The 14,977-nt window shown below is 43.9% G+C and overlaps 1 protein-coding gene across 4 annotated transcripts in view; it reads left to right on the top strand.

Moving 5' to 3' along the window:
- Positions 1–14,977, top strand: part of LOC111141387 (RALY heterogeneous nuclear ribonucleoprotein) — an 80,495-nt gene that overhangs the window by 51,847 nt on the left and 13,671 nt on the right. The gene's annotated exons all lie outside the window — the stretch shown is intronic.

Genomic DNA, 14,977 nt, shown 5'->3' with positions numbered 1-14,977 from the left:
GGGCTAGAGGATGAGTTGAGAGCCCTACATCCGTATACAGCTGCATGTGTCCCTAGGCCCCTGCCCAAGGTAGTTTTCTATCCCAGCCCAAAGTGAAGCTCCCATCTCCCTTCACCCCACCACCTCCCTTTCTCATACACACACATACTTGTTGGTCTCCTGGATATATTTCATACAAAGGCTTCTAGGACCTGCCATTCCAAATGACCCTGTATACCTATTTTTCCCCCAGAATGTTCTAAAATGAGGTTAAGGAGTCTTGTCCCACAGCTATTTTGGCTTCTCCTCTGTCCATAGGCCTCCTACCTACGCTGCTGCCTTTACTATTGACTCCTTAAGCAGATTCGCTGCTTGATGTGACTTCGACAAACACTAAATCATTAGTCATTACTGAGAAATAACATGTTTCCTATTTATCTGAAGTCTTGATTTATTTTTTATTTTTAAATTTTATTATTATTATTATATCATTATCCAAAATCTTAACTGGAAAATTCTAAGGAGCACTGTGGGGTCGTGAGTGACTGGGATTAGGGCGGTTGACTTCCATGATGGAAAGCATATAATAACCTCAGGTACCTTACAGATCATAGAGGGAAATACCAACATTTATTCACAGTGTTTCAAGTGCCCCTCAGATTCATGTCTTTATACATTACAGAGCTCTTTCATGCATGTTACTGCTTTTGAGTCTTAGAGAAACTCTGTGAGGGAAGCAGTGCAAGGATTACCATTCCCACTTGATAGTTGAGACCAGGGAAGGTTTGTGACTGATAGTCACTAAACAGAACGAAGACTTGAGAGACCAGTAGTGCTGGGTTTGAAATCTGGTGCTCACCATTTGCTAGCTGCATAACCAAGCAGGTTACTTAGCCTCTCCAGTCCTCCGTTTCCTTCTCTGTAATAGGATAATAGTATTTATGTCTTATGGTTATCTAAGGATTAAATGGTGTAATGAATGAGAAAATACCAAGAGCGTATAGAACAAGTATTAGAAGCTCAGTAACTGCAGGTTTTCCATCTCAGTGTTTTAAGTTCTTGTATTCTGAGTTTTTGAAAATTAGTACTCTCTTTACAGCAAAATGAGCTATATGTCATACATTTCTATTAACCAAGGTTTCATTTAAGTGCCTTACTGGGTTAAGAAAGAGAACTGAATTAATGGGAAGCAGGGGTGCTGGGGCATACTGGCTAAGTACCTCTGATACAAACCATAGTGGGTTAGAGTGGATAGAGATAACCAGAGGTCTGTCCTAGTGTGTCTTTCTCAGAGGAGATATTAATAAGCTGGGAGAAGTCAGACCAAAAAAGGCAAAGCACATTTCTTTCCTGCTGACTTCTTACAGCCCTAGTGTGCATGAGACTTGGCAGAGCAGTGTGTTGGGGGGAGATGGACTACACCAGCTTTCCTATTTGTATTTGACCTCGGAGCCCCTTTTGTGAGGAACTGTCATTAACATCTTGAGGAACACTGCTCTTCCATGGAAGAGTTCATGCATCACTGAGTTGATCTAATTCCTCTGTTTTCTGGCTGAGGTAACTGAGGTCTGTAACCAAGTTTCCAGAGCCACTCCACAGTGGAATCAAGTTCAGGATTCCTGACTCCCTTTTGGGCCACACTACTATTTGTAGTCCACCATTCTTCCTCTTCTGGCCAACAAATCATAAGATTATGGAGGATTCTGCAGACCAGTAATCAGAGTCTTGTCAGAGCGTAAAGCTTTTGGTTTTGATGTATTTATCCCAGTAAACAGAAAGATTAGGAAACAACAGGCTTAATAGCCAACAAATGTTTCCAAACAGACCAGGGGCTGGGTCACTAGCTCAATGTCTGGAAAGGTTACTCTAATCCAAAACGTTTTATTTTATTTATTTATTTATTTTTAAAAGATCTTTAATTTTTATTTATTTGACAGACAGAGATGACAAGTAGGCAGAGAGGCGGGCAGAGAGAGGAGGAAGCAGGCTCCCTGCTGAGCAGAGAGCCCGACATGGGGCTTGTTCCTAGGACCCTGGGATCATGACCTGAGCCGAAGGCAGAGGCTTAACCCACTGAGCCACCCAGGTGCCCCAAATCCAAAACGTTTTAAAGTCTGTTCCTTCCTTCCTTCCTTCCTTCCTTCCTTCCTTCCTTCCTTCCTTCCTTCAAAAAATATTTATTTATTTATTTATTTGAGGAAGAGAGAGAGAGCATGAGAGGGGAGAAGGTCAGGGAGAAGCAGACTCCCCATGGATCTGGGAGCCTGATGTGGGACTTGATCCTGGCTCTCCGGAGTAATGACCTGAGCTGAAGGCAGTCGCTTAACCAACTTAGCCACCGAGGCGCCCCTTAAAGTCTATTCTTTAAGAAGTTTCCATTGCATCCAAGGGCTCATTTGAGAGGCTCACAGTTGAGTTCTCAGTGATGAGCCCACTGACACCAGTAACTATGGGGAAGATTTCGAGACAGGTTTGAAGAGAATGTGCCAAATTTCTGTTCCTCCATCGCAATCTCCACCACAGAGTTTAGCAGTAGAAATCTGCTGCTGGGTTTCTGTCTAGACCGTGGCAGAGGGAGTTGTCCTTGACATTTAGCGGGCACTATCCTTGCGTTTTGCTAAGCTTTGTAGTTAAGATCTAGTTAAAAACATCGCCTTTGCATTTGCAAAGTTGTGCAGTAGACTTTTCAGACCACATCTGATACTCAAAACAATTCTGTGACGGAGGTTATCTTCTACCTGTGTATAAGTATGCTAAGACTCAGAAGGGATAGTGACTTGTCTAATGTTTGACAGTGAATTAGTGATATATTCATGGTTGTATTATAGGTCCCTAGTGCAAGTCTGACATAGTAGATACTCAAGAAGTATTTATTAGATGAAAAATTAGTATATTCTCAGGAATGAACTTTCCGTCTTCAAACTCTTTGATCAGTGTTCTTTCCAGCAAGCCAGCATGGTAGGACTCAGTAGTTGGGCTTACTCAGTGTTGCCAGATAATTCAGAGAGGGAGGGCTGAGTGTCCCTTGCTGTGTTCATTGGTGACAGGGATGGAGGTTTCTAGCCTTTGCTACTCTTCACTTGATGAGGAACTTCTACATATTTCCCCGTGGAAATCCCAGATTCAGCAGGCTCTGGGCCGCAGCTTCAACTTCCCCACCCCCACCCCTTTTTAAAATTAATCTCTGCACCTAATGGTGGGGCTCAAACTCATGACCCTGAGATTAAGAGTTGGATGCTCTACTGACTGAGCCAGCCAGACGCCCGTCAACCTCTCTTTAGAGCCTCTGCTACCTGTAGTCTGCTGAACACAGTGGTCCCCAGCTTCTTGCTCTGTCTCTCCTTTGTTTTCGCTCCCATCACTGTCTTACCTGTTTTTCTGCCTTCCGGGTGGGTGAGGAACTTGGGCTCATCTCGTGAACACCAGCTGTACAGTTTACTTTTATTTTTTTAATTTTTAAGATTTTACTTATTTATTCATGAGAGCCAGAGAGAGCCAGAGGTGAGATGTGAGACTCAGTCCCAGGACCCTGGGATTATGGTCTGAGCCAAAGACAGCCGCTTCATCAGCTGAACCACTCAGGGGCCCTGTACAGTTTACTTTTGCCCTGTCGGGAGCACTGGGAAACCATTTACTGAAACAGCATTCATCTAGGATTCTTTTACCTCTTTATTAGCAGAAATTCACTGGGCATCTACTGGCTGCCAGGGCAGTGCCAGAGGCTTGGATTGCAAAGATTAATGGAAGAGTCTCTGTCTTCAGGGAATTCAGAGTCTCCTGGAGAGAGACAGGTGTGTGAATACAAAAGTGCAGCAAATGTTGCTGCAGCAGAGATCTGTAGAGGATATTGGGTTCCAGAGGAGGAAATGACTGGATCTGCTTGGGGGATGGGAAACAAAGGCTTTTCTGAGGAGTTTTCATCAGGGGCATCACATCAGTGGATTTGTGCTCAGAGAACTCCTCCTTGCCCTAGCCTTTGTCACCAAATCAGAAATTGGCTCTGGTCCTGCTTTACTGATGAAGCAATCTCTTTCTTAACCTTACTCACCAAGAAGAGTATGATATTTGGAACAGTGGGGCCAATAGTACTTTAATTTAGGAAATTCCTGAATGCTGAACTCAATGGTGCATGATCTCATTGAATTCTCACAACAACCTTTTGGGGAAGATACTGTAATATTACTTCCATTTATAAATGTGAAAATTAAGACCCAGAGAGGTTAAGTCATTTATCCAGGATCATATGGCAAAGCTAGGATGTGAGCCAAGGTTGTCTAACTCCACAAAGTCATTCTTCTGAAGGGCCTCAGAAAGGGTTCTTGTGACCTTCCTGTAATTCTTACCTCAAAGACTTGTACAAATGAGAAGTTAAATACTTAGCAGTGCATCTGTTACATAATCAATTAATATATCATAATGATCATTTATTTATTACATTATATAACAGACTTTTCTAAAGGCTGGGGTGGATTAGGCCCTTACAGAAAGGCCACCTTTCTCTTTCTCCGGACTCTTTTGGCTGTGTTCTCTCTACTGCCTGCTTCTTTAAGAGGCATGGACGATGGGGGTGGCAGGGGCAGTGGTACATGAAGTTCACTTCAGCAGATACTCCCTGAGCTCCCACTCTGGGCCAGGGCCTATCCTGAAAGGCAGAGGGGATGCAGAAATGAAAGAGTGTGGTCCTGCTATCAGTAATTCAGTCAGTGTAGGAGAGGAGATAACACAGAAACAGACCATTTTAATACAGTTTTGTAAGATGGATGTTAGCCAGCACATCAGATCCCACTGCCCATGGCTCATACCACAACTAGCAGGGTAAGAATGACTATTACATTAATTGTTGAAATAATCATCCTATTAATATCCTTGTCTTCATTAAAGCAGCTGTTATTAATGTAGAAAGTAGGTAATACCTTAGAGAAAGGTCAGCAGCTGCTCAAAGGAGACTTTTAACATGCTCAATTGGAAAAACCTATTTTATTTTTTATGGTGGGGGGGGGAGGGGGGAGATGGTGTTCCAAAACTGCCAGCAGAGCTGAGGGAGTCCTTGGCTTGAGGAATGTACAGTGGGGAAGGATTTATGTTCCTCAGGCCTCCCCCCAGCCACCCTGTGTGCTCCTTAGTTATCACAGACTTTATAGCTTCTTATACCCGGGCACATTTTTTTTGTTTGGCAGAATGAGCAAGAAGGGGGAGGTAGCTTTCTGAGGCAGGACATCTGCCAAGAGAGGCAGTGACCGAGCATCTGCTGAGGCTGGCAGGGGCTGTGCCAGGGCAGCAAGGGCACTATGAGTTGTGTGTATTATTGCATGAGGTACCTCTACTTAATCTATCCATGAGCATTATTGGAGTTCCTGCCATGTATCTAATAATATGGTAGGTGATGTGAAAAGTACCCCAAAAGTTTTATGGTGCTTGGTGAGAGAAGAGAGATACATGAGACAAAAAGGAGTCAACACTGATGGGATGTTCAGGGGGTTGACTTATGTGGCTCAGACTCTCAAGAGCTGTAGGGACTCAGGAGTGCCTCCTTACTGAACACTGTCCTGCATGTGACATAGGAGTGGGTGGTGGCTTCCTGAAGTCTAGGTTCTTCGGGGGCTTGCAAGGCCGTTTCTAACCTGGCCTCTGCCAGGCCCTCTGCTTTCTTTGCCTTCCAGCTAAACCACAGTACATATTATTGTTCCCTGAATTTGGAAACTCTGTTTAGCTACCAGCTTTGCTCATGTTCCTCTTTCCTAAATGTTCTCTCTCTCATTTTTGTATGGGCTGACTTTACCTCATCCCTCTGGACAGGATCAGAACTTCCCTTTTTTTTGGTTTTTTTTTTTTTTTTTTTTTTTTTTAAAGATTTTATTTATTTATTTGACAGAAGGAGATCACAAGTAGGCAGAGAGGGAGGAAGGGAAGCAGGCTCCTCTCTGCTCCTCTCTGCTGAGCAGAGAGCCCGATGCGGGGCTTGATCCCAGGACCTTGAGACCATGACCTGAGCTGAAGGCAGAGGCTTAACCCACTGAGCCACCCAGGTGCCCCCAGAACTTCCTTTTTTAAAAGATTTTTTATTTATGTGTTTGACAGAGAGAGCCAAAGAGAGGGAACACAAACAGGGAGTGGGGGAGAGAGAAGCAGGCTTCCCGCTGAGCAGGGATCCTGATGTGAGGCTGGATCCCAGGACTCTAGGATCATGACCTGAGCCAAAGGCAGATGCTTAACAGCTGAGTCACCCAGGCGCCTCAGGATCAGAACTCCTGATGAGTCTTTTCGGACTTCTCTCCCTTCTCTCCTGTCCTTTGAGTTCCTAAATCTTCTTGTCATAGCCCTTATCAAGATGAAATTTAAGTTCTGGTTTTTCTGAGATCTCTACCACTGGACTGTGAATTCTCTATACTTTGTTCATCTATACTTTGTATAGTGTCTGGCAGAATATGTGCAAAATAAATGGTTTTCTGATAAATGAGCAGATAAATAACTTTCAGCATATTATACGTCTGCCTAGGAACCTATATAACTTCTTTGTGGCATTTAAAACCCTATAGACTCAAAAACTAATAAACACAGGACATTGTTATCTTCACATATACATGAAAACAACAATGAGGATTTGCCTTTTTCTTCCTAATTAACCCCCACTTCTCCATCCTCCCACTGCCCCCACATTGTAATACACAGTTCTGGTAAGGTTGCCCTGAAAGTGGCATTCACACGGTGCCTGGGTGGCTCAGTCAGTAAAGCATCCGCCTTCAGGTCGGGTTCTGATCTTAGGGTCCTGGGATCGAGCCAGGAGTCAGCTTCCTGCTCAGTGGGAGGTCTGCTTCTTCCTCTGACCTTCACCCCCCTTACGCTGTCTTGCTTTCCCTCTCTCTCTTTCTCTAATAAAATCTTTTTAAAAAAAGGAAAAAGAGAAAGTGGCATTCATTGGCGATAGCAGTATAAATTGGTACAGCATTTTTGGAAAGCAATTAGGCAGTGTATCTCAAGAGCCTTAAAAGTGTTCATACATTTTGACACAGTAATTCCGCTTCTGGGAATCTGTCCTAAGGAAATAATCAAATATATAGAATAAACTTTACCTTTGATAATGTTATTTTTATAATCATGAGAAATTGGGAGAAGCATAAATGATCACCTGACTACAACCAGTCTAAACTATAATAAGTTCACTCAGGAGAAAACTATGAGTTACTAAAAACAGTAGTCCTAAAAAATGGGGCTTATTGAAAACTATGCAGCAATGAAGACAAATATGTTATAACCTCTATATGTTATAATGTTAATTGAAAAATTAGGCTACAAAATTGGATAAATGGTTTAACTCTGAATTCCAAATATAATGCAAAAGGAAAAACACTGGAAGGAACTACACCAAGATTCTGATAGGAGTTCCATCCTAGAGAGGAATAGGGGTTTAGGTGATTTCTTATGGTAATTTTCAAAAAATAAACACACTAAATAGTACAAATATCCAAATTATTGGCTAAGAATTTTAAAATAATAAAGCAAAACTTTAATTTCAGTTTTAAGCAAAGGAGTGATATGGTGATATTATGCCAGTGACTGTGTGGAGGATGAATTCAGGGAGTGGTAATAAGAGTGGAAGCAGGGCTACATTCTAAAAATCTTTAGGAGGCCAAATTAGCATACCTTGGTTTACTATGTGAATGAGAGGATGGATGATTCAGTATATGGGTGCAGTATATGCCTAGTACAGAACATTGGCTCAGGGAGTTTCATGACTTGTCCAAGGTTACAGGGCTAATAAGTAGGTTATAATATACATGCACTACCTGAATTTAAATCCTGGTCTTTCTGTTCCATTGCCCATGCTTTTACTCCACAGCTGAGACCTCTATTAATGTTTTGGGTAAACTTGTTTTTGTTGTGTTTTTTTTTTTTTAAACCAGCTATTGGAGTGTAGAAACTTCTTTAGTGTAGTATCTCTTTTTTGAGGAGAAAGGGACCAGAAAGGGTTAGTTAATTCTTTCTAAGGTGATGACAGGGGAAAAGACTACAGATACCACAGTTGCTTCTGTCATCATGAGTTGAACAGACTAGTTTAGAAGTTCGTTAGGTGTTGGCATATTATGCTTGCTGTCTTGGGGGCTTCCCCTCCCACCCCAAGTTCTTGTGGTTCCTTGGTTGGCTTGTGCTTGATGTACGTGGTGGCATCAGTCCCTCTTGAGCTTAGGTATGAAAATGTGTGCCATATTACATGCAAACAAACACCGTGATCATTAGGCCTAGTTTATTAATGATGGTGCTGCTGTGAGGGTGTAAGCGGTCAGATTGACAGCCTCCAGCAGGGGACACCATCTAAGCAGCTCCCTGAAAGGAAGGGTTTGTCTGAGCTAAATGATGCCCTGTCCCCATACTTGTCCCATATAGCCTTGTCCAAGAAAAGGTGGTTTTAGACTTTCTGTACTTTGAAGTCTGATACCCAGCCCTTCAGAAGTACCTAGTTCATGTCGACTTGCTCACTGTATGACCATGGGCAATTGACTTTGCCTTTCTAAAGTGGGGTTTACTCATTTGTAAAGTGTGTGTATGACCTACAATAAGTTATTGTAGGTCACACACATATTGTATGACCTACAATAGGTCATACAACAATATGACCTATTGTTGTGTTTGGATTTGATAACCTTAACTCATGAAGGGGCTTCTAAGCCACATGAAAGGAGTTGAACTTGAATCTTGGTGGTGGGAAGGCACAGAAGAGTTTTAAACAGGAGGTGGCAGGAACACACTTGCTTTATCACTCAAGAGACGGATGCTTAGTGATGTTTATAGAGTTAATTTGTTACCAGAGGGACAAAGGCAGAGTGACTATGACTGTGACATCACTCTCAGTGGTCCCCTTTGGTCCAAACATATGGAACTGTGGGGTCATGCTTAGAGTGAGCTCTAAGATGCGTTTAGATCGGCATCTTGGAGAGAGGTCAGGTTTCTTCCCTTCTGTCTGAATGTAGGAAATTAGAAAAACATACATATGTCAGTTCGTGTGCTGTCTTCAGGATCAAGCTTTTTGGGGGCCATGAGGGGTAGAATTCAGTATTTCAAGGAAAGATTGTTGTAATGAGCAAAATACTGATTCCACATGAAAGGATTTTAATCAACTGTCCTTACACCTGAGGGGCACAGTGCTTGGCTGAAGTGCCAGGTTGTGCACCATCTACACCCTGCCTCCAGCCGCCTGGCTTCCTGCCCAGGTCCCTCTGTCTAGGAAGACCTGCAGCAGCAGTCCATCCATGCAGTACTCCTGTCCATAGTTATGTAGCACATCTCATGTAAAAGAGTACACTTCCATATGTTATCTCTGTTGACCCTCACAACAGCCTGCATTGCAAGTGTGTAGAGCAGGGATTTTTATCCCATTTTGCATATGGGGAACCTTGAACCTCAGAGAGGTGAAGTGCCTTCCCGAGTTCACACAGCTAGTGGAGGTGGAATTCAGGACCCAGGGCTCCACAGGCAAACAGAAATCCAGTGCTGGTAATCCCCTATTGCTGTTTTAACTTATTGCAGGCCCTGTCTTGAGATGTGTTAGCCCTCCCTCTCCGTGTTCCTCATATCCCTTACTACTTCTGAGGTAGGCTGGAAAATGGGGATAATATACATGCATTACCATGGCACAGCCTTCTGCAGCCTCATTCAGAATAGAGTAGCCACAGGATGTGGAGGTTACATTAGAGACACAGAACAATGAGCAGCAAGTAGAGGTTTCTTGCATATCGGGCCCTGGGGCCCTGTTGCCCAGAAGAGAAGCTTAACCTGCCTTCTGGGTCCTTAAGGTACAGAGAGGCCTTTTGAAATCTTTGCTTAGGGAGGGGCTTCTTCCTGACCCGCTTCTCAAGTTGTATTCTCTTGCAGGGCGTGGGGGTGGGAGGGATGCTGCTTTACTCATTTATTCATACAACACCTTTTTTTTTTTTTTTTAAAGATTTATTTGAGAGAGAGTGCGCATGAATGGGAGGGGCAGAGGGAGTGGGAGAGAGAATCTCAAGCAGACCACACTGAGCACAGAGCCTGACTTGGGACTTGATCCCAAGACTCCAAGACCCCAAGATCATGACCTTAGCCAGTATCAGAGTCTGATCCTTAAGCAACTGTGCCACCCAAGTGCCCCTCATTCAGCACTTAATGAGTGCCTACTCCTATAATTCCTTTTAAGTTCAAGACACGTTTCCAAATACTAGTGTTTTGGTGACACACCTGAAGAGATTATTGTATCTACAGTGCTAGTGTTCTTCATCACAATTCTATTCTGGGTGACATTATCACAGCAGACTCTACCATCTTGCTTTAATACTCACAAGGAGGAGTTCTTGCAGGTTCTAGCAATAACAACAGTGGCAGCAGTAGCTAATATTTGCATACTTTGTAATGTGCCAGACACTGTTCTTAGCACATTAAATTTTACTCTTCAGCAACCCCAGAGATACTTATTGCTGTCCCCGTTTTACAGATGAAATAACTGAAGCATTAAGAACTTAAGACACTACCCAAAGGTCATGTCACACAGCTAGTTCAATGACAGAATGAAGGCGTTTTGGCCTCAGAGGCTGCTCTCTTGACCAGATTACATGGCTTCTTATGTGGGAATAAACATGCAGGTTTTGGCTCCTGCTTGGTGACAAGCCCCTCCTCACAGCAGCAGGTTAATACTCCTCTGTACACCATATCCTATGAGCTACTCTACTTTGGTTTATGCTGAAAGGTAGCACGACATAGGCTCAGAACAGAAAGTTTTGTACGGTGATGAGAGTTTGGCCATACAACTGGAAAATTTCAAGGTATACCGTGGTGTCTTGGCTGGTTACCTGCTTCAACCAGTCATACTCTTGGGTATATGGTGGCATTGGGAGAATGAATCTTTCCGTCTTATTTTTAAGAAACTCCCTAGGGTAGGGAAGACTGCTCTGTAGCTGCCATGATAATAAGACTGTGAAAGGTACAACATGCCTCCCCTTCCTGGCTAGTTTCCTAATGTCATCTAGTATCAGGGAGAGAAGCTCCAGAAGTACCAGCCTCTTCAGGAATATACTCTCCTCTCAGATCCCAGGCCTCAGGAAGGTACTTCCTGGCATTCTCAGACAGCCTAGATCATCTTCCCTTGCAGGATATAGCATGACCAAGATAAATCACCTCCTGAAGTGTTCGGTGGCAAGTCCCTGAACTTACTATCCTTGGCCTGCTTACCCTGTTCTCTCTTTCTTGAGAGAAGCAAAAAGGACAAAGATTAGGATCGTTTTGTAAATCGGTCTAACACCAAAGTCTAAAAGAATTGGGCTAAAAGGACTTGAAAGAAATGAAATAAAATAACCCGTTCTTTCTTTGATTTTCATAGAGGTTGATGGGGGTGGGTAATAAGAGTTGCTTAGAGCTGTGCTTCTAGAGTATAGCCCACCGAATGGATGCGAGTCCGCAACTGTTGGGGGTCATGGTAAGTCTAGAACTTGAGAGTAAGTGCCCAGAAACCAATAATTTGACATTTTTATTGTATTTTACAAATGTGTTTGTCTGTAATGGATTGGAAGTATAAAAAGCAAAACAAACAAAGTGGTTCTTCACCACGTAGTTTAGAGAAGCGCTGGCTTATTTAGTGTGACAAAGTGAAAAAGAGCTTCAGTCTTCTTGTACATAAAAATGAGATGAATAATGCCTACCTCAAAGAGTTGTTTCAGGAATTACCTGATGATAAAGAACATTTTGGGATACTTAATATGTGCCTGCCATTGTAACTTGTATTATCCTGTTTAATCCTCACCACAACTCTAAATCCCCATTTTTCTGAGACTTGGTTAAACTCAGGGGCTTGCCAGAAGTCAAACCTCTAGGAATTGTGTAGATGGGACTGGGATAGGAGCTGGCACTCTTTTTTTTTTTTTTTTTTTTTTTTAATTAATTTAAGTAATCTCTATACCCCACAGGGGGCTGAAACAACCCCAGGATCGGGAGTCACATGCTCCTCTGACCAAGCCGGCCAGGTGCTCCAGGAGCTGACACTCTGAACTATTGTGCCATGTTCTTCATGAAGAGCCTGGCACATAAGGTTCCCCGTCTCCACGCCAGGCTCGCTGTCACCAATTTCTCTATTTCACAAGACGTCTGGAGACTACTTCCTCACTCCATCCCTGACCCTTATTTTTGTGACCTCGGGCAAGTCACTTCTTTAGACCTGAATTATCTCCTCCACCTTCAGTAGCAGGGATTATCTTTCATTCATCTTTGGTCCCTCAGCATTTGCTGGACGGGGCTTGGCATATAACGAGTATTGAGAACTGAGGTAGTTGATGACACTACATGATCTGAAAGGGCCCCTTCAGTCACTCCTTTCTTTGAACACCCTACGTATCTTCTCTTCTGTCCCGCCTGAGCATCCTTGTATTCCGCACCTTCTCCACCCGGCAGCATGACCTTATTTCCTTGTGTCTGTTTGTCTGGGCATTCTTGATCCTGGGTACTTTGAGACCACCCACATGGTACCCATATTTTTACTTGTTTGTGAAATATGTCTAGGATAAACCCACCGGGGATAACACAAGTGAGGGATAGTAAGGGCTGGCTCACAAAATCAGAAACATGCTCTTCTCCATTCTTACCAATGGGGCCTGGGCCGAGGGTAACCCTGCTGGCAGCGCTGCCAGGGCTGAATAATGGCCGCAGCTTGGAACAGGGTTTTCCATGAGCTCCACCGGGATCTCCAGTAATTGGAACATGGCACCTTCCGACTCATAATGGATGGCAGAACGAGAGGGGCATTTGTCACTGCCTGACTTCCCTGCGGGAAAGAGGCTCATAAGTCACAGCTGACAGACCCTTTGATGACTTTTAAACTTCATTTACAGAAAAGAATAGCTATAATCAACCAACAGCAAGCAGTGACTAATCTTGCCACATTATCACTGTGAGGAGCCGGCCCCTTAAGCAGTAGCAAGGGGGTGGGGGGCCATTCTCCAAGCTCACAGCAAGTGCTTATTGGCTCTTGGACGTGAGAGTATGCCCTCAGCAAGACCCCATGCATTTATGCCCAAAGGATCAGAAAGTGTTAAAAGCTGACCTTCTGGCAGGTACAGGGTATGCTTAGCATGGAAGCCATTTTCGGCCAAGGTCAGAGCACCAGCTCTAGTCTCAAATAGACTGATCTGCAGCTCTGCCATTTCCTGGCTTGTGTAAGACAAAGCTCTGACCCTTAGGCTCCTAATCTGTGAAATGAGCACAATACACACCATCACCTACCCCACAGCAGAAGAAAAGTGCTCAGCAAGTGTTGGTAATGATTATCACAGTCACATGGTTAGCCCTGAAAGGGCCCTTTGTGGTCAGGTGCTCCAGAGCCTGAGGTCATGTAGCCCAGCAGCAGTAAAGCCAGTTCAGTCTTCTATGGGAAGAGGGCAGGTCAGTGGGAGCAATCTAGTGGAGTAGGAAGAGCACAGGCTTTAGAACCAGATAAGCTTTAGGGTCTTTTCATTCCTAATCATGCCACTTAACTGTGGACAAATTATTTAAGCTCTCTCTGAGCTTCAGTTTCTTCATCTGAAGAATGATTGGGTTTTGGTCAGGATTATGAGAGATTATGCCTATAAAACTTCCAACCCAGTGCCTAGTATAAAGCTGCTGCATATTGAATTGTGTATTCCCTTTTTGTTCTTTCTCAAGACAGGAATTAGTATGCAGCTATCAAGGAAGAGGAGGCAGCACTGAAGAAATTCTCTTACTTTAAACATTTATTTCCAGCCCTACCCTGCATATACTTGGAGGAGGGAGGGCAGAGCAGGGAGCAGAAAGGAGAAAGGGGGGGCATGTTTTGTACATTGCTACCACACACAGTTCCTCCTGTCAGGCATAGCCTCTCCCCACATCACCACCCAGTTGGAATTCACCTTAAACATAGTCCCTTTTTGTCGAGCCTTCTATAGTGCTCCTTCCCATTCACTGATATCCTGGATTGGCGGCTTCTGGGGCAGTGGATTCCAGAGCCCAGGGCACATGTGCTTTGTGGTCCTGGTGGATGTCCCCTTGATGTCCTGGGAGTTTTTGAGATCAGGTACTCGACCAGTTGCTAGATGAATGAGTTGGCCCAGTGAGTATTTGGATAGCTATAATTATGATTGAATGGGTAGGTAGTGTTTGGATGACTTCCTTTGACAAAAAGAGGTTGACAGTTGTTTTTGGGTCCCTAACTGTAATTTAGTATGGGGGGTTGAAGGCTCAGGGTTGTATTTACCCGGTGCTTGCTGCCTGTTCCTCCATAGCTAGAAGGGCTGCTTGTCATCAGTGTTAACTAAGCCTCAGCCTGAGGCTACAGTCGGGTAGAGTTAAGGTGCAAGATAGAGGGAAGATAGGATATATACCCAGGTACTCTGTCGGGAGAGGTGAAAGAGGCCCCAGCCCTGCTTCTGCTTTGGGGTCTCCCCTCAGTGCCTATCAGATGCTGGTACCAATGATACAGTATGGGAATCGAAATCTCATGGTACAGCTGAGGAGTGAGTCACTGGCTGAGAAGGCCTGACACCCCGCCCAGCTCCTTAGAGTAGTGCCTGTCAAATCAGGCATGGGTTGGGGGCACCTTTATGAAATTTCTAGATTTGGTTCCAGACACTAGGACAAGGGAGAGAGTGTGTGTAGGCCCTCTACCCCTGACTCCCCTATTCTCAGGCAGAGTATGGAGCACTGGAAGATGATTAGGATAAAGAACAGAGGACTGAAATGTGAATGATCTAGAGTTTTCATTGGGCCCAGGGCATTTGAGTTTCTTATGTAAATACCTACTGGTCCCAGCCATTGTATCAGGCACTTTATAGCCGTTATCTCTAATCCTAATCGTGGGCATTGGTATAATTCCCATTTTGCAATTGAAGAATCTGAGACTTAGTTTAAGGGACATGTCCCAAGTTTACATCTCCTATTTTCCACTGTTTGAGGTGCATTTCCCCCTTTGCTGTTAGGAAACAGTTAAGAAACAGGTTCCTGGAAAGTGGGCTTTGTTGAAAAGGAAGTA

This window comes from Enhydra lutris, unplaced genomic scaffold (genome assembly GCF_002288905.1).
Source record: "Enhydra lutris kenyoni isolate GAN:26980312 unplaced genomic scaffold, ASM228890v2 scaffoldscaffold6, whole genome shotgun sequence".
NCBI lineage: Eukaryota > Metazoa > Chordata > Mammalia > Carnivora > Mustelidae > Enhydra > Enhydra lutris.
This window is presented reverse-complemented; position numbering and strand designations above follow the sequence as displayed.